This window comes from Drosophila innubila, chromosome X, assembly GCF_004354385.1.
Source record: "Drosophila innubila isolate TH190305 chromosome X, UK_Dinn_1.0, whole genome shotgun sequence".
NCBI lineage: Eukaryota > Metazoa > Arthropoda > Insecta > Diptera > Drosophilidae > Drosophila > Drosophila innubila.
The window spans coordinates 11,890,588-11,916,820 of record NC_047626.1 but is presented as its reverse complement, the minus strand read 5'-3'; the positions used below and the strand labels follow the sequence as shown (position 1 = coordinate 11,916,820).

The following is a 26,233-nucleotide window of genomic DNA, read 5'->3' as shown; positions in this document are numbered from 1 at the left end:
AATTACTAGGAAAGTAGAACTATGTATTTTTTCATACACTCGTAACAAATTCAAATAAAATTTATAAAATTATTAAAACAGAAAAAAATGTAAGTAACATAAATCGAAAATTAAAAAAAAAAAAATTATAAATAAAAAAAAATCACTTTTGATTTTTTTTGTTATTTAATTTCAATTTTAAGAACATTTATTTTTAAATTAAGAACTTGGTCTTATTTAAAATGTTCTCAAAACCAAGATGCAGTTTCTTAATCTAAGTTTTTTACGTTCTGGACCAAAATTCTTAGTTTTGTAACCATAATCTTGATTTTAGAACATTTCTTTTTATCAGTGTACCTCTTTCGCTCTCTCTCTCTTTCTCTCTCTGTCTCTTGATCTGATACTTTGAAACATTTTGGTGACTTTTGTCCAGCCTATTTCAGATATTTCGTGTTTTTGTGTCGTCTCTCACATTTGGGCATCCTTTTGTGGTGCCACACAATATTTCAGATCCCCCGCCGAGGGTACAAAATTCGCATTATATAGGCATATTTTTATTTTTTTATGCCCGGCATGCCGCCCTCCTGCTGTGTGTGTGTGTGTGTGTGTGTGTGTGTGCGTGTGTCTGTGTATTTCATATGTTATGGCGCCACATTTGTAAGTCTTTCGTGGGCTTCTTTGCCTGCTCGGAAAACTGAAACAAAATAAACGACAGAAAACACATGCACAGCTGCCAAACCAATTTCAATATTCATTCTCGTTTCCGCTTCAGCTTCAATGTGCAGAAATTTCTTACTTAATCTTGGTTTATGTAATTTTTATATGCCTATGTAAGGTACACCCACTCAATTTCCCCCTTGTGCCACAACTCCCCTAGGCTCCCACAACATTGCCCTAGGCTGAGCCAGTTTCAACTGACTCAATGCCTCTAGTTGTTCAAAGTCCTCGAAATTCCTATCTCCGTAGCACCTTCCCTCTGTCGCTGAATGAAGCCAAAGCAATGGTCAGGCAATGGCAATGTCATTGCACAGTGCAACTAGTGTCATTTGTATGGAATGCTTCACTTAATTACTTGATTCATTATTTTATTTCTACAAATTTTTATAAACATTTTTTTTTATTTATAATACTTTCTATCACTATAAATATCAATACTTTTTAAATTCAATAATTTTCTTACTTTACTTTATCTGTATTTTTATAGATTTTATTAGGAAATAAGTAAATTTTATTTTATTTTTCTTATATAACCTATACCAAATGTATCAAAGACTAAATAAAATAAAATAAAATATTAAAAGTATTATATATTTTTCGTAATATCATTTAATTTCAGCTGTCAGAATCAAACTTAATTATTTTCTGTCAGTGTTCTCAAAAATAACGAAAAGAGCTAAGTATATTAATTGTTAAATCGTTGGTCTAAACTATAAGTTTTTGAATATAATAATCAAATCAAATTTGTTGACAGTCTTAACGAAAATAAGTTCAATTTTCCTGAAACTCCAATCGAATGCATATTCTCAACAGCTGTCAGTTAAACAGTGTAACGCAATTGATTTGAATGTAAAAAATATCTGAATGGTTGGACTTTAAAATTTAACTTGATTTTAAATCTTAATAAAAAATGACATGATATTTTGAAATAAGCAAGAGACAGCTGGCTTATTGAATTTCAAATTAATTTAATTTAGCAACACAATTGCCCCACTGTGCGATGTCAGTCCAGTTGTTGTTATTGCTGCCACTGTCATGCTGAATACGGCAAGATTAAAAGCAAAGTGCTTGAACAGTTTCTCAAAAAAAAAAAAAATAAAGATTGAAACAGAGAGAAGAAAAAGGGAAGGAGAAAGCGAGAGAGCGAGAGAGCGATAGATGGGATAGAAAAAATCGGGTGCACATGAAATGAAATAAAATGATGGAAAAGTCTTAAATGTCGGCTTAGTGCGGCTCAGTGAGACGGCGGAAGCCGTCGCTGAATCTCTGATAGAAGCAGGAACAGGAACAGGAATAGGCATTGGGATTGGGATTGGGATTGAGATTTGAGATTGAAGCACTGAGCGGTAGTGGAGGAGGTAAGGAGGGTTGGGGAACGCGTAGCGATACCGAGAATTGCCACTCCTTTGCATGTCTCGACTTAATGTGGCTTAGTCCGGCTATTGACCATGGCCAATGTGCTGGACGTTAGCTTGTCCTGACCCGGTTTGCCCGTCGGCTTCATATTTGGTGCATGTTCTCCCGAGTTTGCCAGCATATTTTGCAATTTTTCTGATTAGCTTAATGGATTTATGCGCTGCAGTTGCCACATTAGCACAAGCCAAGCAACTGCCGCTGTTGTTGCAGCAACCTTTTGTTGGCCAGGCCAAAAGCTCAAATTGAGTTTTCCCTCAACTTTTGTGCTGCCAAATTGGCAGTTGAAAATGCATAAGTTAATTTAATATTGTATGCACAGTCTATCCATGCAGCCTTTGGCCAAACACACACACACACACATGAACACATCCAATTTGCATGTTGTTTCAACTAATTTAGCCTAGTTCCATTACGACCAACACTCCAAACAATTAACTAACCAAACTCTATGCATGAATGTTGCATATCATCACTATCGGCCACAAAACTGACGACTGTCCACATAAATCAGCTTAAAAATTTAAATCTCTACCTATCTCTGTCTCTATCACTCTCTCGCTCTCGCTCTCTCTCTCTTTCTCTTTATCTTTCTCTGTGTACTTTTGTATTGCCTCTTTTTTTTTATTTTTTGGTTCCGGGTCTTTGCTCGTTATTAATATTTTTATGGCTTTGACTGAGTTGTTGAGTTGTCTGTTGGCACAGCTGCTTTGAAGCCGCAAACAGCGCTTAAATACGGGCGAAAATGTAAAGCACGATTTGAAGATACCCTGTATTTGTAAATTAAAAAAGAAAAAAATCAACTAAAACGTGTTTTGACTTAATGCGTATACTTAATGTGTATACTTGATATTGAAATTACTATTTAATTTAATCGAATTTTAAAATACAAGTTAAATACATAGTTATAAATTAAGAAAAAATTCAATTAATTAATTTTATAATAATCTCTAGCAATGAGACTCATTTTCAGTTGTTAGCTATACCAAATGACCAACTTAACACCCTAATATTGACTTAATTGATCTTAATTTGTATAAGTAATATATAAATAATAAGCAAAAGCCACCAAAATCGAGCAACACTTCAGGAATCAATCTTTAATTCCATTATATATTCATTGCACATGCAGCAGAAAAAATAGTTTTTTCTTTGAAATTTAAGTCGAGCTTAAATGCTATTAATAGTAAATTTTTATGTTATTTAATGTAAAAGAAAAACTTTGAAAAATCATCTAGAAAACTGTATATAAAGCTGGAATTTAAATTTTTTTTTACTCAACATTTCCAATTTGTAAAACAATAATTCCATTGCATTATAAAAAAAGAAAAAATTTCAGTTATTTGTGATGGACTTGACAGGCTTCAAAAACGGATCTTTTGAGGTTACCAGATGGATTTACAGATTGTTGAATTCAGTGTCTAGTAAATTATTCATATGTCAACCATAGGGTATTTATTTATGCATATGCTCTTTTCTGTCTTTTCTTTTTTTTTAACAACAAATGCAGCGAATGTTGCAAAAATGTTGTTGTTGTCGCTTTTACAAAATGATTAAACGGCGCGTTGCCCAATCGGCAATTGGGGACAACGTTGCCACACTGTTGATTTTCTTGTGTGAGTTTATTTATTTTTGGGTTTTTTCATTTGATTATTTTCGTTTATTTTCTTTCCTTTTTTTTTTTGTATATTTATTTCCATTATGTGCGGACGCTGTTGCAGTCGCAGTCGGCGTCGCCGTCGCAGTCGCAGTCGACGTCGCAGCAGTCACAGTTTAATGGCCATGCAGCGATAAATGCGGATTGTGAATGGGAATGGAATTGTTATGGCATCAACTGGATGGGACAGGACAGATATGATGGGTACAGGGATTCGGTGAGATTTTGGGCAAATGTTGAGCGAGCGAGAAAGAGAGAGAGCGAGTGGGAGTGAGAGGGCAGATCAAATGGTGAGCCACAAATGCAAAAGCGGTCGCTTTATGCGCTTAACGGTCGAGTTAAGGCTCTCTGTCTCTCCCTCTCTCTCTTTGTCTCTCTCTCTCTCGCCCTCTCTGTCTTCTGTCTGTGTGCAGCATTTTGACTGTTCGCCGTTGAATTTAACAACTTGGTATGTCTATACAAAATATCTGCTGCCTTTACTCCATGTCCTTATGCCACATGCCACATGCCGCATGCCACATTCAGCTGTTGTCGTTCGTCTTTGTCGCAGTCAGCGCGTTTTCTGCGTTTCGAGCTCTACATTAAAATTTATGTCAGTCGCAAGTCGCGACTCTCAACGCGCATTGAGTTATTTATGTGACCGTTCACTACACTTACCCTCCCCCTGCCCCTGCCACTGACCCACCCAATCCTTCACGATTCCCCATACACTGTGCTTAACAGCTGAACTGCTTCAATAAACTTGTTAAGTGTTTTTTGCCATTTGCTTTTGGTCAGCCAAAAGGCGTCGTCAGTTTGCATCGACATCTCGCTCTTAGTACTTTCATTTTATTTATGTTTTTTGCAAGGGAAATTATGAATTCTTTTGTCGTTGGGCGGACACAAAAATGCTGCAAGTAATAAGCGCCATCATCATCATCATCAAGAAGCGCAACATTCGGTGGCAAGCTATAAAATCCGCAACAGAATGTTCCTAATGCAAAACTTTTTTATATCAATTTTTGGCTTATGCTAAGAGGCGAGTGGCGTGGAGAGAGTGAAGGGAGGGGATAAGGGACGGAATAAGGGTCATGTTTGGGTGCAGACATGACATAGATAACTATTTTTAACGACTGCTCCAATCGATGGCAATCAATGATTTGCACGCACACACAGACTCCATGGCGACTTCCGCTTCCATATCCTTATCCCTATCCTTATCCTTATCCACATTCATTTTTCTAGCCACCATAAATAAAATACTACACTTTGAACATTTTTTGCACAAAATTTATTTTTTTTTTTGGTCTACAATCCTTTCGCTAATACAAAGAAAGAGAGAAATAATTTTAAAAAAATAATTCTTACCTTATCTTACGAAATTTGTTATATTTAGAGAAAGATTTCTAAAATTTAAGATTTTTTAAGGTTTAAGCGAAAAATCGAAGCATGTTTGGGCAATTTGATGGTAAATATTTCTAAAAACGACTGTGACTGCCACAAAAGGCGGCAGCTGCTGAAAGTCAACTCTACAATTCACTTTGGTTGGGGAAAACTCTCCAAAAAATGATGTCGGTTTTCATTCAACATTCAGCTCTGTAAAAATGGCAATCCTATTAAGCCAGCATGTTTCATGCCACATGCTGCATGCAGCAGCCACTGACAAACCTAAATGCTGATCATCAATTTAGTATTTTTTTTTTTTTTTGTTGTTTTGGACAAAGCAAACTCGATGTAAGAACAACAAATGATGTTGCACGAATGATGCTAACAATTTTTGTCGACGTGTGGCAATCAAAAATGTGCCATGCAACAAAAGAAAGCCAGACAAACAGACTCGAAAGTCGAAAGTCTTAGCCGGAGATTCAGCTAGATTTTGCAGCTGTAAAACTTGCAGCTTTTCAACTTCAATTTCAGCTGCAACATCAACATCAACATCAACTTCATCAGAGTCAAGTTGAATTCATTGTTTGGCATTATTGCTGCGCATTATTTTGGCTAGCTTTGCATTACACAATACTCAGATGGAAGTCTAAACGTAATGTGCATAAATCATGCAGGCAAATCACACACACACACACACACACACACACATACGAGCTCTGGCTAGATGGCCTAGTCATTTGTTAGAGGATTTCACTTGCTGCAACAACAACAACTGGCAGCTGTTGCCACACAATTTTTTCACATACTCGTGTTTTTTCCCTCAGTTGGCAAGCAAGAAAACAAACATTTGCCGCATTTATAACCAGGCGATGTTTCATTCTCTGCTTTCCTCAAATTGATTTGTTAGCCTTATTTACTTATCCTATATGTCTGTTCCTCCATCTCCATCTCCATCTCCTTCTCCTTCTCTTCTATCTCCATTTACTTCATTTTACTTTTCCTGCCAACTTTTTCACATATGCAGCCCATTGTCGAGCTACACGTATTTGTGGCTACAATTAATGAAGATTTGCTGTAGGCAACACGTCCCTATTTCCCCTGCATCTCCTCTCCACCTCAAGCTATCTATTCCCCTCAGCTCTCCCCTCTCTGCCCACCTTAAGCAACAACTTCGGTTTGCCAAAATGTGCTTTGCTTTCGGTAAACTCGACGATTTTATCTTCATCCCGCTCGACAGGCATCAACATAACTTTTGTATACCCTATAAAGCACTTGCTGACAGTCAATGAAGTACATAAAATTTATTGTCAAGTCTATTAAAAATTTGAATAAAATTTCTTTACTTTAAATCGAATCAAAATTACCATTGTAATTTTAAAAAATTATTTTCAAGTCTATTAACAAATTGAATAAAATTTCTAACATTCAAATCGAATCAAAATTTCCATTGTAATTTTAAAAAATTATTTTCAAGTCTATTAACAATTTGAATAACATTTCTAACATTCAAATCGAATCAAAATTACCATTGTAATTTTGAAAAGCGACAGAAGACTTGCCCAATTTTCTTTTTTATGTTTATGAAAAATATTCACACAGATTTTGTGAAATTTACTTTGAAATTGGAAAAAAATTCCATATTTGTCTGCTTTCCAGCTTATTAACTAAGCATAATAAAAAATTCTATAGCTTTGAGTTAATTACAGGGCATCTGTGAGTCGATGTTTCTTAATTACAGTATGTCACTTTGTCTGCTGAAGTTTCTTAACAAGATTTGAAGCAAGTAGTTGTATTTTTTTATACTATATTTTTACTGATGAGCCTCAAAGTAACTGATTTGTGTTTGCGTTATATAAAAAAATAAAAAAAAATTGACTAGTTTTTAAATATGACCAACTTCAAACCTTTATACCTTTGTCAAAACTGGAGCTATTTTTAAGAAAAGTCCCATTTTGGCTTCTCAGTTCATTTTTAATTTCAAATTTAATTTATTTCGTTACAAAAAAAAAACAATTTCCCCTTAGATCTGGGTTTCGATTTAAATGAAAGTCGAAAATGACAAATATGGCTCTCCAAGGGTATCAAGTTCACGGTGTGCCGAAGATAACATTTGCTTTTTGTTTTTAGACCCTGTACTTAAAAAAAGTACAGGGGTCTATTGGGTTTGTTTTAACGAATATGTGCGTAACAGGCAGAAGGAGGCGTGGCAGACCCTATAAAGTATATATATTATTGATCAGCAACAACAGCCGAGTCGATATAGCAATGTCCGTCTGTCCGTCTGTCTGTCCGTCTGTCTGTCCGTCTGTATGAGCGCCTAGATCTCAGAGACTATAAGAGATAGAGACACCAAACTTGGTATGTAGGTTCCTCTATATTGCAAGCAGATCAAGTTGCTTTTTTTTTTTTTTGAATCGGACCCCTATATCTTATAGCGCCTATAGGAACAATCGGTCGAAAATCAAGTTTTAGTATGAAAAACTTTTTTGTTTAATGAGATATCGTAACCACACTGATACAATAAGCATATGACTTGGTTTTATATAACCTGTCCAAAGTAAATTCAAATCGGACCACTATTTCATATAGCTGTCATAGGACCGATCGGGCGAAAATCAAGTCTTAGTATGAAAATCTTTTATGTTTTATGAGACATTGTAACCAATACGATAGAATATGCATTTAAGTTTACTAAATATTTTTTAATTTTTTCTATTATTAGTTTTTGCCATAATAAGTACGGGGTCGCCGACAGTCGAGTCTGCTCGACTGTAGCACCGGCCGACTAGTTTATAGTTATTTTTGTAAAAGATTGTTGCATATTCTGAATGGGTTAAACAGTGGAAAGGGGAAAGGGGAAAGGGGGATGTCGATGCAAGCGGCCTCGACGCGCGCTTTTAGGTAAATCGCTTCAAATGCCGCTTGTGCTTATACTTTGTGGCACATGCCGCAGCCCCGTTGTATCCGGAGTTGGCGTTGGAGTTGGAGTTGGAGTAACAGTAAAAGCAGCTGACAGGCACAGTTGGGGAATACTGCGAGTACGTGCCGTGCTTTTGGTTAGATTTTAAGTACACTCTCCGTCGCCATAAAAAATGCACCAAAATGCGCATTTGTGACAGCTGGACAGCTGCAAGGAGGGGAGGGGAAGGGACGCCAACGGCAATGGCTATGGCATCAGCTTCTTGACACGCCCCTTCCAACAAAAGCACAAAATATGAGAGAGAAATGGAAAACTCAAGTGATTTAATAACTGTCTGTTAGCACACACATATTTTCATCTTCATATTAAATAGCTTCCTTGGAACGAGATTAATATATGTTATATTCTTATTGCATTTCTCGTAATTGAAGAGCCTTTTGCATAAAGTCTCATATGTTGTGTAATTGGACTCTTAACTTTTAGCTGGAATTTGCCAGTCAAGTGAACTTGATGTAGAAAAAGCGACTCATAATAATCCTCAACTGTTAACGTAATTCTTTTAAAATGAGCTCTTATGTAAGTTATTAAAATGCGCTCTCAATTGTCAATGCAACTGCAATGTTAATAAATTAGATAATTGGATTGAAAAAAGTGTTATATAGGAATACGTAATGTAAAGACACTCTCAAATTTTTACTTTTCAAGTCAGTAGAACAAGACAATGTTGTAGAAATGTTATCACTGAAAAGTTATTTAAATAAAGTATGTTATGCACATGTTATTGAAAATGTTAATATAAAAATGTTTATGAACTTTAAACTGTTATATAGAATTTTTTATTTTTGTTGTATGTTAAGGCACTGTCAACTATTAACTTTTTAAATCAGTAGAACAAGAAATGTTATCACTAAAAAGTTATTTATATAAAGTATGATAAGCAGATGTTATTGACACTGTTAACATAAAAATGTTTGTGAACTTTAAACTGTAATATAGAATTTGTTATTTTTGTTGTATGTAAAGGCACTCTCAACTGTTAAGATTTCAAGTCAGTAGAACAAGATAATGTTGTAGAAATGTTATCACTGAAAGATTATTTATATAAAGTATGTTAAATAACAATATGTTAAGCACATGTTAATGAAACTGTTAACATAAAAATGTATGAGAACTTTAAACTGTTTTATACAGTTTGTTATAGTTGTTGTATGCATTGTATTAAATTTGTAAATGTGCTTAAGCGAAAACCCGATAGCATATCAACGTGGTTTAAGGGAAGAACACGGAGAAGTGGGGCAAGTTGTGGCGGTGGTTGGGTTACACAGAAGAGTCGCTGTTGCTGAGGCTGCAACAGCAACAGCAACAGCAGGAGTGGCAATGTGGCAAGGGCGCTTCCTTGTTTTGATTTATGCGTTCACTGATTCTGATACACGTAAAATGCCTTCTCAGTAGTCCATAGTCCGGAGTACGCTTTTGATATTCCGTAGTCCGACCAAGGCATAGGCATTGGGTCAGGCAAAGGGGAGCGTGCAGGTTGCGGCAATGGAGTGGTACAGAGAGAGAGAGAGAGAGAGAGAGAGAGAGAGTCTCTCAGCGAGGACTAAAAGCCGTGGCAAAATTATTAGCAACATCAACGCCAACGTTGGCCAATTTCAATGTAGCCCGCATACCAACTGAGGTGAGGCTGTTGGCGGTTTGTGTGGTTTTGTGGCTCCCACTCTGTCCCACTCTGTCTCTCTCCCTCCCTCACACTCCCCATCTCACTCTCTGTAGAACCGCACGCTGTTATCTTTCAGACCGCGTTCTGTGGATGAAACGTTTAACTGGATATTTCTAATTTGGCGACCAAAAATTAAAGCTAACTTAATTATACAAATTGATCGAGTCTAACTCTTCCTTTCTCTCGCTCTCCTACTTCAATTAGTTGCCGAACACATATTAATTTATTTATAAAAATAGTACTCTAATCTGCAGATTAATTTGAAGAAGTTATAAACAAATATAAAAGTACTGTTTATAGCTTTAAATTAATTTTATTTTTTTTTGTTATTATTATTGCACATAAAATTTTAATGTTCAATTGCCTAGCATTCAACGCTATGTTGTTTCTTTTCTCATCCATTTTTATTTTATTTTCCATACTCTTATTTGTACATTTATCTATTTTTTTTATTCAACAGCAATAAGCCAACTTCTAGTCCTTTCTTTCGCTCTACGTTGCGTATGCGTAATGTGCGTTCTCTCTCTTTTCTTTTATTATTATTAATTTCTATATTTATGTAATTTTCATTCTTTAATGTTGCTATTTTTTTTTTTGAATGAACAGCATTAAGCTAAAATTTTGGCACACGCTCTACGTTGCGTATGCGTAATGTGCTTTCGAGATTTTCACTCTATTCATTTTCTATCCAATTTTTTGTTTTTGTGGGTTAGCGTTTACAAAATTCCGGGTTTGGAGCTAGGGCGAGTTCAATGGCCCGTGGCACAAAACTGCGGCAAAAGATTCTGCGGCGAGCGAGCAACAATAAATGAAAAATGCCGAAAAAACAAAAAGTTACTCATACGCCGCGTTGTGCCCGGCGAAACTGCAGCGGCGACAATGTCCGCTGGGTTCAGTTCAGTTCAGTTCAGTTTTTGTTGAGTTTTGTTTATTTTGGATATTTTTTTATTATTTTTTTTTTTTTTGCTATTATTTTGTTTTTACAATCTGCGAACCTCTGGCACCCTTTGACCTGCTGCCGTCTGCAGCGGAAGTTCGGGGTGTTGATAAAGCGGAAGCTGCGATAGTTGTACCGCAGCTCCTGTCTGCTGCTGCTGCTGCTGTTGTTGTTGTTGTTGTTGTTGTTCCTGTTCCACGCTGCACTCGAAAAACTCTGGGGCACTTGCATTTTGTTGTCGTCGTCTGGTTTATTTGTGCCACACGTTGCCATTCTGCATCATTTTCTCACAATTTTCGCTGTTTTTTTTCCCCATACTACCTCCCCTCCCCCCACCACGTTCGCTTACTCTCTTCCTCCCTATCTCTTTCTCTGCATCGCCTGCATCGACAAATGTTTTTTTCTTTTTGCAGTTGCTCACGCGTAAGCGGCAACTTTTTACTGTTGTTGTTCTCTTACGCTACACTCAGCGCCATAAATATGCAGACGAATTTTATTTTAATTTTCTTTGCTGGCCGTTGCCAATGCTATTTTCATTGTTGTCGTTGTTGTTTTCTCACAGCGTTGCTCGTTACACTTGAAAGACATGCACAGAGGACAAATTGGAAAAGTTTTATACAGTTTTACACACTCACACACACACACATGCACGCTTATCGCCCATAGGTCGAAGAAGAACATTACAGCACACACACACGCACACACAGAACGTATACGCAAAAGTTTTGGAGAGTAAAAAGAACCCGCATAAAGTTAACCTGATGACATTGATAATGTTATTAACCCAAAAATATGCACATATATATATTCAGATATGTATATACAACTACTACAAATGCGTTTTTAAAAATCTTGCAAATCGCCTTGACAGTCAACACTCGCTTTGAATAACACAGGCAAGCACTTGCATTAAGGGTAACCTATAAACTTGATTTAAAAATTAAATGTCAATTTATTGTAATTTCATTACAAGTGAGAATACGAATGTAAGCTGGCACCAGTGTTGCTTTACTTCTCCTTGTAAAAATTATGACAGACAGTTTTCATTTTTTTTTCTTCTAGAAATTGTTGTTGTTGCTTTCTGTCTTAAATTTCCATCAATCTCTCCGACTAGTTCTAGTTTATTTCTTTTATGAGCCTTACTTAATTTCAATTATCTCTTTCTCCCGCCTTTTCTTTATCTCTCCTTCACTTTACCATTTCTTTTCATTTCTCTCTTTTTTTCTTTCTCTGTAGCTAGTTCTATCTGTAACCTTTCCATCTATAGATCTATTTTATTACCTTATCCTTTTTTTTTATTTTCCTCTATTTTGCACTGAATTTAATACTTTATATCTCTGTCTCTATCTATCCCACTCTTATACTGACTTTTTCTCTTAATCGCTCTCTCTCTCTCTCTCTCTCTCTCTCTCTCTTTCTCACTCCCACTTAATACTACTGGCATATTGAGTTTAACTTACTCCTCATCTTTCTTTCTTATTACGCCTCTCTCTTCCATTCTTTCTATATCTATCTATAATTTTATCTAACTATTTTTCTCTATTAATCTTTTTTTCTTTTGGCTTGTTTTTCACTTTATCATTCTCATGTTTCACAATTTTTGTCAGTTCTCTCTCTTGCTCAGGTAATCTGTGCTTTTGTCTCTCCTTCTCACACATTTTCATCATCTTCAGAAAATTCATCATACAAACAATTCAATTTCAATATATTTCGCACTGTCGCTGACGTTTTCGTTGCCTTTTTGCACTCACTGTAGACAGTGCACAGTGAAGTGAATGCTGTCAGACTCTTATCCTGTTGCCTCAACACAGCGGTCACATTTAAGTCAACAGTTCTACCGAAAAATCGGCCGCAAAAAAGGACGACAAGTAAGTACAGCATAATTTTTATATTTGTATGGTCATTTTCCACACACTTTTCCTCGCTCCTCGCACTCTTTGCTCCCGCTGGCCATAATAAAACGAGTTGCACTTGGTAAAAGCGGCAAGTTGTTGTGCTTCATTATTTTAAATGCTCGCCGGAGCAATAAAAATAATAATGAAGGCGGATGGCAAATGGCAAATGGCGAATGGCGAGTGAATATTAAAAGCTATTTACCAAGACTACAGTCACGAGAAGTCAACGGACAACGGTGACACCAACAACACCATCAACAACAACAACAACAACGACATCAACGACATCAACATCAGACTGAGCAGTTTTAATTACGAGGCATAATGAAATTCGCTTGATTTATGTGCGACGCTGCAAACGAATAACATATGGGGAATGAGAGAGTAACACAGAGAATACTATTGTCAAGTGAGCTCGACAAAGAAATACTCGTTAATTGACATTCAATATATGGACAATTCTCCAGAAATGTCAACCGCAGCCAAAAACTTAAAGTTGATCAAAAACTCACAACTTGTAAAACTTTCTTCCAGAAACATTTTCAAGCAACATATTTAAACATTTTACACATTAATTAGCTAATGAAGCTTGAACATACCAACTGCACCTTTGAATAAATTAAGTTTTTCCAAATTTTTGCCTGTCTGGCCAAAAGTTGTCTTCTAAAATGAAGTGCTTGTATTATAATGATTTTTTGACGATATCTTTCCATTAGGAACAAACATTTAATGTAAATGAATAAAAAATGACCACTTCAATTCTAGTAATAAAGCTTCTTACTCACTTAAAAAGTTAAAATATAAATTATACGAAGTAAACAAAAAACATAAAAAACATGATGGAACAAAATGTCGCGTGCGACATGTTGCGTGCGAATGTGATTGGAGTTAAATAAAAAACAAACTACTTAATAGTTTTGAATCAAATAAAAGACAATATTAAGATGCATCAATGCACAACATTTTAAAGTCGCATTAAAATATTCCCGCAGGTTTCGCTGAAATCTGTGCTTGAACTGTTCGTCGCGAGAACGACTTCTATTTTGAGTCGCATGCGAATGCATTTGTTTTTTGTTATTTTCATGAAAAAGAATCATTGACCAAAATCAACCTTAAGACCAATTACAGTGCTAATCATTGGCTGCATATATCGCCTATTGTCAACATTCAAAAATGTTTTGGCATATGTTTTTTTTTCACTTTGAATGCGTACGAATGTCACATTCGACGACATTCACCAAAATTTTGTAGCTGTAGCTCTTATGGTATTTAATGTCCCGATAATCGAAATGCCTTTTTCTACTTGTTACATAGATTGTCACAATTTTATTATACTTCTCTTCACTTTAAGCATCAAGTGTATAAAGAAAGATAAAGTGAGAGAGAGAGAAAGAGATGATGAGATACAGGTTAAGGGATAGACAGGTGGCAAGTCGCAGATAGATGCGGGTGTGCAACATTTCAAGAGCAATGCCAACATGTTTATGCGGCTGATGTGGCTGCATTTTAAGAAGAACTCGCTGACAGCAGCTGCCGCCAATTGCCAGGACAATGCAACACAAAATGCGCGTCTGTCATACGCGGCGTATGAGTTATGCAAGCAACACAGAAGCCGCAGAAACCGAAGGACGACAACAGAACCACATGTGTATGGAATGTGTGTAACAATTACATTCCCAACACAAAAAGGCAGAGAGTGAGAGTAAGAGAGAGAGAGAGAGAGTAAGAAAGAGAAAGAAAAAGTGTGAGAGGGAGAAAGGCAGACAACAAGTTTGACTTTGGGTCTATGGGCAAAAACCGCTTGACAGAACTTATTGAAATTGCATTTGGCATGTAATCGAGTAATCGAGTGCTTGCGATTCGACAGCTTATAACGATAACTACATTTGCGTGTGTGTGTGCAAATGGGTGTGGCACTTATGGGGTGTATGGGGAATGGAAAATGTCATGGAAATGCCCATACAGTACACATACATATATGACATGATATTTAATTAATTTTATGCTTCGATTTAATCGATAACTTACTGGAAATGCAGCTCTTTTATAGACAAATAGCCTGATTGCTCTGGGTTTAGTATTCGTAAGTTTGAAATGTGGTTAGTGGTTACTTTAAATGTCACCCAAAAAAACACTGTCAACTGAGAGAACTCTAAGAATTTGTAATAAAAATTTAAGCTCTAGAGTCTCTTAGCATAAACGTTCCACTTAGCGAAGCTATACTGTACATCAGTTATGTGAATATGCTGAAATTTCCAATCACATCTGGAATTCGCAATTCTAACTGAAAATATTTCATTTCGTTTAAATTTGAACATTTTTTTTTTGCATTGCAACATGATTTTTTTTTGTGTTCAGTTTTGATTTTATTGTAATTTATCAGCTGTGGCAAATAGAGTAACAAGCTTAAAACTTGACACTACTAGTAGCACTAAATACTCATACACACTCATACACTCATGCACATTGGGGTAGACAAAGAAAGAGAAAGAGTGAGGGAGAGGGAGAGGGAAAATTGGGGCAAGGTGACAAGGGAGGGGGCACTTTGCATCGTGAAAAGCGTGTGGCAAATGCGTTAAATGTCGCTTATCTTGATATATTCAGACACGCACACACACACATACACACACACATCTCTCACACTCATAGACAGCGGCAGGGGCAGGCAGATAAAGGCTGCCACACACGTGCTGTGGCTGTGGCTGTGGCTGTGACTGTGACTGTGGCACAGTAGCAATGTGGCACTTACGCAAACATGCAACGCCTGCAGCACATTTCCAATTCAAATTGCGAATATTGCAACAAATTTCGCCATTGAAGCCCCCTTTTTTGTCTTTCATCCCCCTCCCCGACTTCCTTGTCACGCCCACAAGTTGAATGTGGGCGAATGGGCAACGAAAAAAAAAGAATTAAAATCAACGAGGGAAAAATCTACGCTCAATTTCGTTTTGTTATGAGCGACGTTTTGCAAGTTTTGATCGATGGTTGAGTGGTTGCCGAAGAGGAAGCCGAGTGGGTAGACTAGGGAAGGGGTAACAGGGGCGAGTGATAGGGGGGAAGGAAGAGGAAGAATGTGGGAGAGGGCGACAATCGCAGAGGATTGTGAGAATGTTAAGCATGGTCGCTGGTTAGCTTTGTGCAACTGTCCCCGCTCTCTCTGCCTCTCTCTCACCCTTACGTTACCTCTCTCACTCCCTCTCTCTCTCTCTCTCTCTGTGCCTCCGCCTGTGGCACGTTTGTATGTGGGCGTGTTCAGCTGCTCTTGTGGCAATCATCGCAATCGCACGGAATCAATTTTTGTAAAATGTTGCTCTGCGTTGCCACTGCCTTGTTGCAGCTGTTGCAACCGCCCTAAGGTCCCCTCTCTGCCCACACACCACACCACATGACCCTTAGCCCACCACTTTCCTATCCCTTTTCGCACATTTTCCACTGCCCGACAAAACATTTGAAGTGCTGCCCACAATGTTTTTCCATGTTAGGCGCATTTGCGATGATTGCGTGAGGCGCATGCGATTAAAAACTCGTGACACGAGTTAAGTGAGGTTAAAACTAAACTTTACTGTTACAATTGGCAAACAAAAAGAATAGGACAAATGATACGAAATTAAATTATATAATATACTCAAATAAGACCAGGGAATAACACCGTAGCCGGTATCGGAACCGTTAACTCAACTGAATCGGAACTGAAACTGTAACCGAAATTAATTCTCTTTCAAGAACAGAAAACCGAAGAGTTGACAAACTTCCAACTGTCATAACTTGATGAAAACTGACCCGATTTTCAATCGGACTGCCATTTTGATCATAATTCAGTCTTTTAATTCATACTGCATTTAAAATTTTTTAATTTAGAAAATTTTATTATTTTTCGACTATCGAACCATGGTTCTTTGTTGATGATAAGGGTCCCCCCTTTGAAATTTTGAAAAATGAAAATTTTAAATCTCAAGTTTTCACTTTTAATCGACTCCTTATAGCGTAATTAGTATAAAACAACACTTTAAACATGATTCTGAGACCTTTCATTTTTCTGTAAAAAATCATGTCAAATCGAACAAAAATTTTGACTTGTAAAGTTGCTAGGTCAAAGGTTCGACCAACTTCAAACTTTCATAGTTTTGTCAAACTTAGACCGATTTTCAAGCGGAATGTCATTTTGATCTTGGTTTGACCTTTTAATTCATTCTGCATTCAAATTTAATTATTTTTGTAAAAAAAATTATTTTCCTCCAGATCATGTTTTTGATTTTAAAGCTAAGGGTCCCCCCTTTGAAATTTTGAAAAATGAAAATTTTAAATCTCAAGTTTTTACTTTTAATCAACTCCTTATAGCGTAATTAGTATAAAACAACACTTTAAATTTGATTTTGAGACGTTTCATTTTTTCGTAAAAAATCATGTCAAATCGGACAAAAATTTTGACTTGTAAAGTTGCCAAGTCAAAGATTTGACTAACTTCAAACTTTCATAGCTTTGTAAAAACTTAGCCGATTTTAAAGCGAAATATCATTTTGATCATGGTTTGGCCTCTTAATTCATTCTGCATTTTAAGTTAATTTATTTGGTAAAAAAAAAAAATTCCCTCCAGATATGGGTATAGATTTTAATACCATTGGGTCCTACCTTTGAAATTTTGAAAAATGAAATTTTAAATCTCAAGTTTTTACTCTTAATCAACTCCTTATATCGTAGTTAGTGTAAAACAACACTGTAAAACATGATTCTGAGACCTTTCATTTTTTTGTAAAAAGTCATAAGGAAATATATTAGCTTGTAAAAATTTCTAGGTCAGAGGCTTGAGCAACTTCGAAGTGTCATAACTTTGACAAAGCGTTACCGATTTTCAAGCGGTATGTCATTTTTTTAATGGTTTGGCATCTCAATATATTCTGCATTCAAATTTTACTCAATTCGTTCAAAAAATGTTATTCCTCTGGATCTAGATATTTACTTCGATGCATAATTATTATAAAAGTCGTGAGTGTCGTGTCGTGATAACCAAATTTGTTAAATACACCTAATTTAATGAAAAGTGCGGGGAAATGAGATATTATATTGGGAAAATGAAATTATTGATTCTAAAACGGAATTTTTTTTGTCTTTCGAGAATTTTAAGGTTTAATCACGAGCTCATCTCTAGATGCAGATGCACATGCTTAGAGCGAACGAGAGTTGAAATTGCTGTTTATAGAGTTGTCGCTGGCAGCAAAGAGTCAAAGTTGTCAACACATACCACAAGCCACGATTGGAGTTGAGTTTGCTCTCCCCACACCTCTCTCTCACTCTCTCCGTTCTCTCTTGATGCTCTCTCGCTCTTAGTTTCAGTTTGAGGCCAAATGCTGTTTACTTTACTTTCGTTTGGCTTTTTATTAGAATTTGTGTGCATGCAACAACCACAACTAACAACAACAACTCTAACTCTAACAACAACAACTACTGTGTTACTTTCCGAGGTACTTTTTGTGGGCCTTTGACTGCTCCCAGGCGAAATTTATTACTTCTTTAGCCACAATGGATGGCTCTTTGACAAAACTTAAATTGAGCCGACCCAAGGCTTGTAATATCAGAGGGCAAAGTTGATGTCAATGAAAGTAGACGAGCATGAGAGTGAATTTCCCATTTCAACTGCCTTCCCCTTTCCTTCCCTACCCCTCCCTAACAAGCGGCATACATAAAGTGCACAGCATAAGCACTTATACTTAGCTATACTAACTAACTAACTAAGTTGCTTGCCAACAATTTATGTTTTAGTTGACAAAAGTGTTTAGCTAATTGCTCGACGAATCAGTTGAAAAGTGCAGTCGATCTTCATGCATATTTCATCTGTCTGTCACTCGTTTCTACCCCTTTCTATCTCCTCTTCTCCTCTACTCTCTCTATCTCTCAATGTCACTCTCTCTCTGTCTTTCTGCTCATCACATTTGCGCTTCATGCCTTTAACTGCAATTAGTTGCTTGACTTTGATGGGCTACGACACTTGCATTTATACTTAGCCTTTTCCCCCTTTTCCTCTCCTTTTTCCTCCTCACCCCTTTTTCCTCAACTAACCATAAATAATACCAGTCAATTTGTTTGATGACGTTTAAGAGCTTAATTGACAATGCAATGTCAGCAATTTGATTAGTTTCCTATTAATTAAGCTTTTAAATCTTGCTTGTTTGACTTTCTCATTACTCGTTACTTTTTATGCTGCTCTTTTCAATCCGTAATTCTCAATTTACATAACAGCTTTATGAACAGAATTATGGACGTGTACCTCTCGTTACTAGCTACTCGTTAACTGCTAACGAGTGCTGCTCCTTCAACTCGTTAATCTACTTCTGTGAGTACTTCTCTCTACTCGTTGTTGGTAGTTCTGATCGTCGAATGATTTTACATTTACTCGTTGTGCTTCTTGCCTCACATGATCCTCAATATTTAAGAATTTGGGTGCAGATTTGAGAACATTAGAAGCTCTTGGCTGCATTCGCATTCTTCCCATTCTCGCGACTTGATACTCGCTACTCGTTACTTGATTTTCTTCTTTTCTAAAATGCTGTAACTACAAGCTTACAAGCTATTATATTTAATTTGTTTCTTTATGTTGATTGATCTTTGTAATAGTAGCTGTTTTTGAATATTAAAGGAACTGTAATACAAATAGACAGGTAGAGAGAGACACAAAGAAGGTGTAAGATAAGGACCAATAAGTTGACCATAAACAGAAAGATAGAAAATTGCAATTGCAGTACTGCGGCAATCGCTTTTTCCTGCAACTTGCAACAATTGCAACATGGAGAGAGCGACTCTTAAATGCATTATCGCCGCCATTCACGGCATTATAGGCGGGCAAGTAAACACCATTAGGACATCAAGTGTTTTGCCTCAACTGCATAATTTAGTCGACGCTTGAACGTTGCACGTTGCACGTTCAATGCTGCCAGGCTGCAAGCTCTACCTGCCTGTTTACAGCTGACACCGCCGACACCAGCAACAACCACAGTCACTACAACAACAACAACAACAACAACAACAGCTTGTGTCTATTGCCAACTTGGCGTTGCAAGTTGCTCGCGTATGATTATGACGACAGTTGCTGCCCCACTGCCAGGCTTCGAGTTCAGAGTCGCGACTCGCGAGCTTAAATGCCACAGCGCATTGGAGCCGCGTGTAAATATTTAATTTGCCACTGTTGCCAGTTGTCAGTTACCAGTTACCAGTTGCCAGTTGTCAGTGGCAAGCTCAGTCTCTGTGCCCCTGACTGTGGCAATCACTATCATTGCTGGCAGCTTGTGCCAAAGCCAAATTAGCCAACACAGCAAGCCACAAAGCTTTGAATTACTTTTCGCTGCTGTGATCCACTTACTCGACCCGTGAATTCCAATTAGCTTTACCTATTTGACTAGGCTATCAAATAATGTGCTTGTTATATCGATTTCACCTTATATAATAGCCAATTTATACAGAGAATTTTGATAAATTCTAAACCGTAAAAAAGCAAAGTTGATGGGAGATTGTAACCGGAATACGTTATGCTTTATGCGATTAAAAACTATTAGTTACCCTACTTGCTTACTCGTTTTTTCTTATATGTTACTCGTTACTTTGCTCGCTTACTAGTTGCTTGTTACAAGCTACTCCTTAAATTTTTGCTTACTTGTGACTCGTTACACACAGTTACTTGTAAATTTACTCGCTTACAAAGTGTTCGTTACTCGTTGCTTTACTTGCATACTTGACTCTTGCTACACTTAAATCGTTACTTTACTCACTTACTTTGTGCTCTTTACAAGCTACTCCATAATTTACTCGATTAACTGAGATTCGTTATATACTACTCGTTGCTTTACTTACATACTCGTTGCTCGCCAAACGCTACTCCTTATTCGACACACGTTACACATTACTCGTCAACAGTTCTCTACTTGAATACTCGTTTCTTTTTACTCGCTAGTCATTAATCGTTACCCGTTACTCGTTACTCGTTGCTCTTTCCCTATTTTTTTTTCGCATTTCTTGCACTTTTTGCCTTGTCGACCACTGTTTATGTCATTGACCCCAACGAGGGCAGTTGAGCGGCCAGTTGCCTGTCTGATGGCTGTCGAAATTATTGTCACGGTGACATCAGCAACGAGTGCATCTGCATGTGTGTGTATGTGTCTGTGTATGCACGTGACACTGTCTGTGTAGCTATGTTTGTTGCTGGCTGTGGCATTTTTTAATTGCAGACACAAAACTGAAGGCGGGCGTGTGGCAGGCGACAGCATGATGTGGCAGGTAGCTGTTGCACACAGCGAGTGCTGTGTTGCAAGTGAAGCTGCAGGCCCCATTTGTATTCATGCGGTTTGTCTGTAGACGCTACTTTAAAAGATGGGCCAAGTTAATGCCACGCTCGACTTGAGCATGTTGCTCAGTTGTTGTTGCTGTTGCTGTTGTTGTTGTTGTCGCTCTTCTTCTGCTTCAGCTTGTTGTTGTTGCTGTTGTCATTGCCGCTGACAGGTGACGGTGACAGTCGACTAATTGGCCCAGCATCAGACCACGACCCACAAGCTGGGCAAACAGTCAGTGAAGCAGCAAAGTGGAAGCTTTCTTCGAGCGTTGGAAGGGAGGGAAAAGGAGGAGTAGTGTTGGTTAGGTAAGGGGCGGAGTGCCTTTGGTTTTACATTTCCGTTTCCGTTGTCGTTTAGCTTGATGTGCCAGCCATTTTTCACTAAGGTGCAAAAGATGTCGCCTCTCGCTATTTTTTTGCTCTCTTCACTTCATTTTACTTCTCTCTACTCCTCTTCTTTATTTATTTGTTGTTGCTTCTCTTGAATTAACAATTCATTCGCCAATCAATTAATCAAACTATCAATTAAGCCAAATACGAGTCGATTTTCCATTTAACGTTGCAACGTTAACGTTGTTGCAACCGATTGATTGTGGCACCTCCGCTTAATGCTGCTAAATGTTGTATGTTAGCCCGTTTTCTATTTGTCAGACGTCACTCACTTTACTCGATTCATTCACTCACTTGCTCATCCACTCACTCACTCACTCATCCACTCACTCACTCATCTATTCATTCATTATTCATTTGGGCAGCTTTGAGCATTCAATTGCATTCACTTGCTCACATTGTTGATCTGTTTCAATCCATTTTATGTTGCTGCTAATTTCGTGTCAATGTTTGTTCAGTTTTTGATCTTGATTTTCAATTGAAATAAGTTATTGCTTTGAACGTTGACGGTGCTGACAACTTGACGGTAAATTTGTATTTTATCGAGATTTATCTTAATTGTGTCCATATGCTTTAGGGTTAAATTTAATGTATGTTTAAAATATATTCAGCCAATTTTGTTTAATTGAGGGAATAATTTAACAATATTCTAAACTTGTATCTAGAAAAGTTGATTATCGCTATAGATGTTTGACAATTAATTCAATGCTAATTAAATGAATCGCAAAATAGCTTCGATACAACAGAAAACTCCAATAATTTCCCACCTTGGTGTATTTCATATGCAATTTGTAAATCGAAACTTTTATTAACTTTTATTAAAAGGTAAACGAAATTAAAATAGAAATGCCACTGAGCAACTTTCTCTATTATGTGTATTTAAAAACAAGAGCTTATTTTTTAATAAAGTCCTCCAATATATGTGTTTATAATGAGTGTTTAACTCATATGAAATGCTTATGAATGTGGTTTATAATTGCAACCTTTTTTCGCTATGATTTAATGCCTTTAAAAAGCCGCTTTAAAGCGAATTTAAATAATATATGGAATTTTAAAGAGCATTTAAATAATCAACTGAGGCTTTTTTCCCACTGTTTATTGACCGCGAGCGACTTCAAGTTAATCGCAATCCGAATCGATTTACAACCAGATGTTAATTTGGAACTTTAACTTATGAGCGAAGGATGGTTTATTGGTTTTAAGGTATTGCTGAAATTGGTAAATACAAAGGTTGTGCCTATTGCATATACATAAATGCAGAATTATTCATTTTCATATTCATGAGGTTTCTTGTTTGCCTTGAATGAGATATCTCGGCAAATGTATGTTGGCACATGTATGTATGTATGCATAAATATGCATAACAAATATGATTTGCTTACACGGGTTATAGAATGGAACTATGTATGTATATGTATGTAAATGGCTCTAATTTAGAGGAGTAAGCCCAATCCAGCTCTGTCTATAAGCTGAAATCATCATTTTATATATGTACATATGTATCTGCATTTGTATGCTTAGTGTAAATAATAGTATATATGTATTTATTTTCCGTTGGCTCTTTAAGAATATAAACAGAACCCCCGAGCAGCTGGCTAACAATTGCAATTGTTTTATTTTTCAGTTTTCCCCCCTTTTTTTTATTCCGTTTTGCAGTCAACAGTTTCAATTGCCAGGCAGGCCACAACTGTTGGCCATGGCCAGGAGCTACAGTCAAGTTGGTTAACTAGCCGCGCCAATCGCTGTTTCAGCAGCTTCCTTTTTTCTTTGCTTTCTTTGCTTCTACTACTTTCTCTATAACATATAATAACCGTTGCCAGTCCTTAATTGAGGTCGAGCTAGCCTTTAGAGCATTTCATATTTCATACTTTTTTACTCATTAAATAATCAATTAAATTACGCAAAATAATTGCTGAAAAATTGAAAAATCAATTAATTTTCCTACCTGCACTCGAGTTGCCATGAAATTATATAAAATAAAATAACACCAATTATTGAATAAAATAAAAATATTTGTTGACTTTTTAAGCTGATATAAACTTACATAAGTATGTTTGAGTATGTTAAAAATATATTTATTCGATGAATTTATGCAGTCACTCAATTATTGATTATCGAGTCACTCGTGTCACTCGTTATATTTTTCTCGCTTATAATCACTCGTTGGCTTATCTATCTTTGCCTACAATTCATTGTTTCCAACCGTTTTTTACATCTCGTTGTCGTTTTCTGTTTGATTTTCTCTCGGTATGTTTAATCTCTCTTTGCCTTGTTCCTTGTTATACATTGTTTGCCTCTAGTCATTGATTACTCGTTACTGTCGAGCACTCGCTCTTTATGTCTACTTGTATAACTCCTGGTTATTAGAGTCTCGTTGATACTGTCTCCTCATCTTCTACTCGTTGTTCAGTTCTCGTTAGCTTTCACTCGCTGTCTATCACTCGTTGCTTGCATCTCGTTGCCAACTACTCGCTACTTGAATCAGTTACCTATCACTCGTTGTTTTTCTTTTTAACTCGCTCACTCAGTCTCACGACCATTCTCACACTCGTTGCTTGTCTCTGGTTTAACCCACGGGATTTACACAGCAGTCAAAATAAGCCCAGAGTGTCAGGTTGAGTTAAGTGGCCTGTTATTGCCTGATGTTGTCTGGGCTGCAAGTTTATGATTTTCATATGCCTGTTTCTCTGTTTAATTCAATTTGCAAGCCAGACGCACTCTAACATGTTTGGGGCTAAGTAGCTTTAGCTCCATCTTTATCGCTCAGTGACTGTGACTTTAATCAAATTTACCGCTCGAGGGAAAGAGACAGCTTTTGGTGAGCTACAAATAGACTAAAGTAGTGCAAATTTGTGGAAAAGTTAAGGCCATAAACTCAACTGCTTTTATGTGACATACACTAATTATGATTTTAATTGCTAATACGCACTGTGAGACAAACTAAAGACCGCTGGGACAGAGAAATTGTAGCAACTGGTACTAAGAGAAAACAAAATTCCAACACACACACACCGGCTCATATCATGTGTGGTTTCTCTCTTTACTCCTTTGCCAATTGCCTTGACTTTTGTTAACAACAAAAATACTTTGCTCTGTCTTTATCGCTCTTATAGCTTTTTCTCTCTGTCGCTCTCTCTCTCTCTCTCTCTTTCTTTCTTTCTTTCTTTCTTTGTAAATGTGTGTGCGAAAGTATGTGCTGAAATTAGCAAAATTATAGCTACTTATGCGGCTTGGTGTTTTCTTAGCCATTTCTGAATACATTTTTGGCCTGGCCAAAAGAAGACGCCGCAGTCATTAAAATGCTTAATGTGAATTTTCCCAGACGACGGCGGCTGCCGGAAAATGCTTTGAGGCAGTTGAAAGGCCAAATACTTCAATTGCTTTCTGTAGCCGTTATTTTATGCCCTGTAATTGGCATAGAAAGCAGGCAGGCATATTTGTTTGACTTTTAGCCAAAAAAAAAAACATTATAAGGAGCACAATTTTAACAGAAGTTACAATACTCTTTAAAGAAGGCATAGCATTACTATATGTATTAAGTAGCTGTTGCTTTATACCCTGTAATAATCATAAGAAATAAGCTGCTTATAAGTCAATTAAAATAGGAATATGTGTGATTACAAATTTGTTCATAGAATTTTCTGATATTTGCAGAATTTTTCGAATACAATCAAAATGAGAAAAACTAGCATGATATTTAATTACCACAGACAATTTATCTTTAAATTTTAATATTAAGAGAATAATAGCCTGTTTTAACGACAGCACATTTGGCTCATTCGACGCCATTTTCATCATTTGGCCCGAGTGTGGACTTCATTTCAGTTCAAAATCCAAATGATCATTTTGGCTCATTCATAATGAATGTGAAGATTTTTTGCCATTCGCCCCGGCGAATTTATATCGATGTTTATCGATAAGCTCGTGAAAAAAGCATTTATCACCTTAACCAGCTGTTTTCTTCAATAAAAACGGTAGCCATTAAATTTGGGCCAATTAAAATATCAAAATAAATATTAAAATGTTGTTATTGTCAGCTTTTTATAATTTGTGCACAGAAACCGCACAGCTGATTTGCTTTGGGTGGATATCAAATTTCTTAACAGTTTCACATTTGGTCGTGGAAAGCCAAATATGAGCCACATTCGAATGTGAGCAAATGTGTCAAATGAGAGTAGTCGTGGAAATAGCCTATAAGTCTAAAGCGCTTTAAATTGTCAGCACATTCAGATTCATGGATCAATAGCAGCATTGTTTTCTGAAAATTTATCTATAACATGGTTTTGCATTTCGGGTTCCCTTCTGTCAGCAATTGCAGGGCATTCCATGGCTTAGAATCTATCAATTGACTATTAAGGGCTTGGATTGTACGCACATTTTACCTGGTACAATTGTAACTGCTGCAGTCATAAAATGTGGTCGACCGACTGGCATACAACTGGGACACATACAAATAACGCCCACTGTTGATTTACTTGCTTTTCGCAGGTGTTGCAGTCATTGCTCCTCTTTTTCTCTCTCTCTCTCTCTCTGTCTCTCCCACTGTGCGTCTGCTTAATGGCTCTGCTCTACATAGAGGGTATTTGCAAGTCGTTCATTCACATTGCCGCTGCACCGCATCTCCCCCCTGTCCCTCGCTCTGTTATTCTTTCTGTCTGTTCGCTTGCTCAATAAATATCGTAAATAAATTTCCATTCAATGGTATTTTTTTTTACATGTTGAATTTATCCCTCACTTCCCTTCTCCTACCCCTGTCCCCTCTTAACATTTTTCTTTCTGCCTGCGTGTGTGTGTGTATGTGTCATTTATTTATACTACCGCCATTTTTGAGCATGGGTGTTTTATTTATTATTTACATATCCGTTTACGTTTATTTATATAAAATTGCTTTTTGTTCGCATTGCTAACGAATCTTTTTTCACTTTC

At 36.9% G+C, this 26,233-nt stretch overlaps 1 protein-coding gene across 1 annotated transcript in view; it reads right to left on the bottom strand.

The window, feature by feature from the left end:
* The window catches only part of LOC117786406 (neuronal acetylcholine receptor subunit alpha-7-like), a 137,436-nt gene that overhangs the window by 93,830 nt on the left and 17,373 nt on the right, over window positions 1–26,233 (bottom strand). The window lies entirely within an intron of this gene.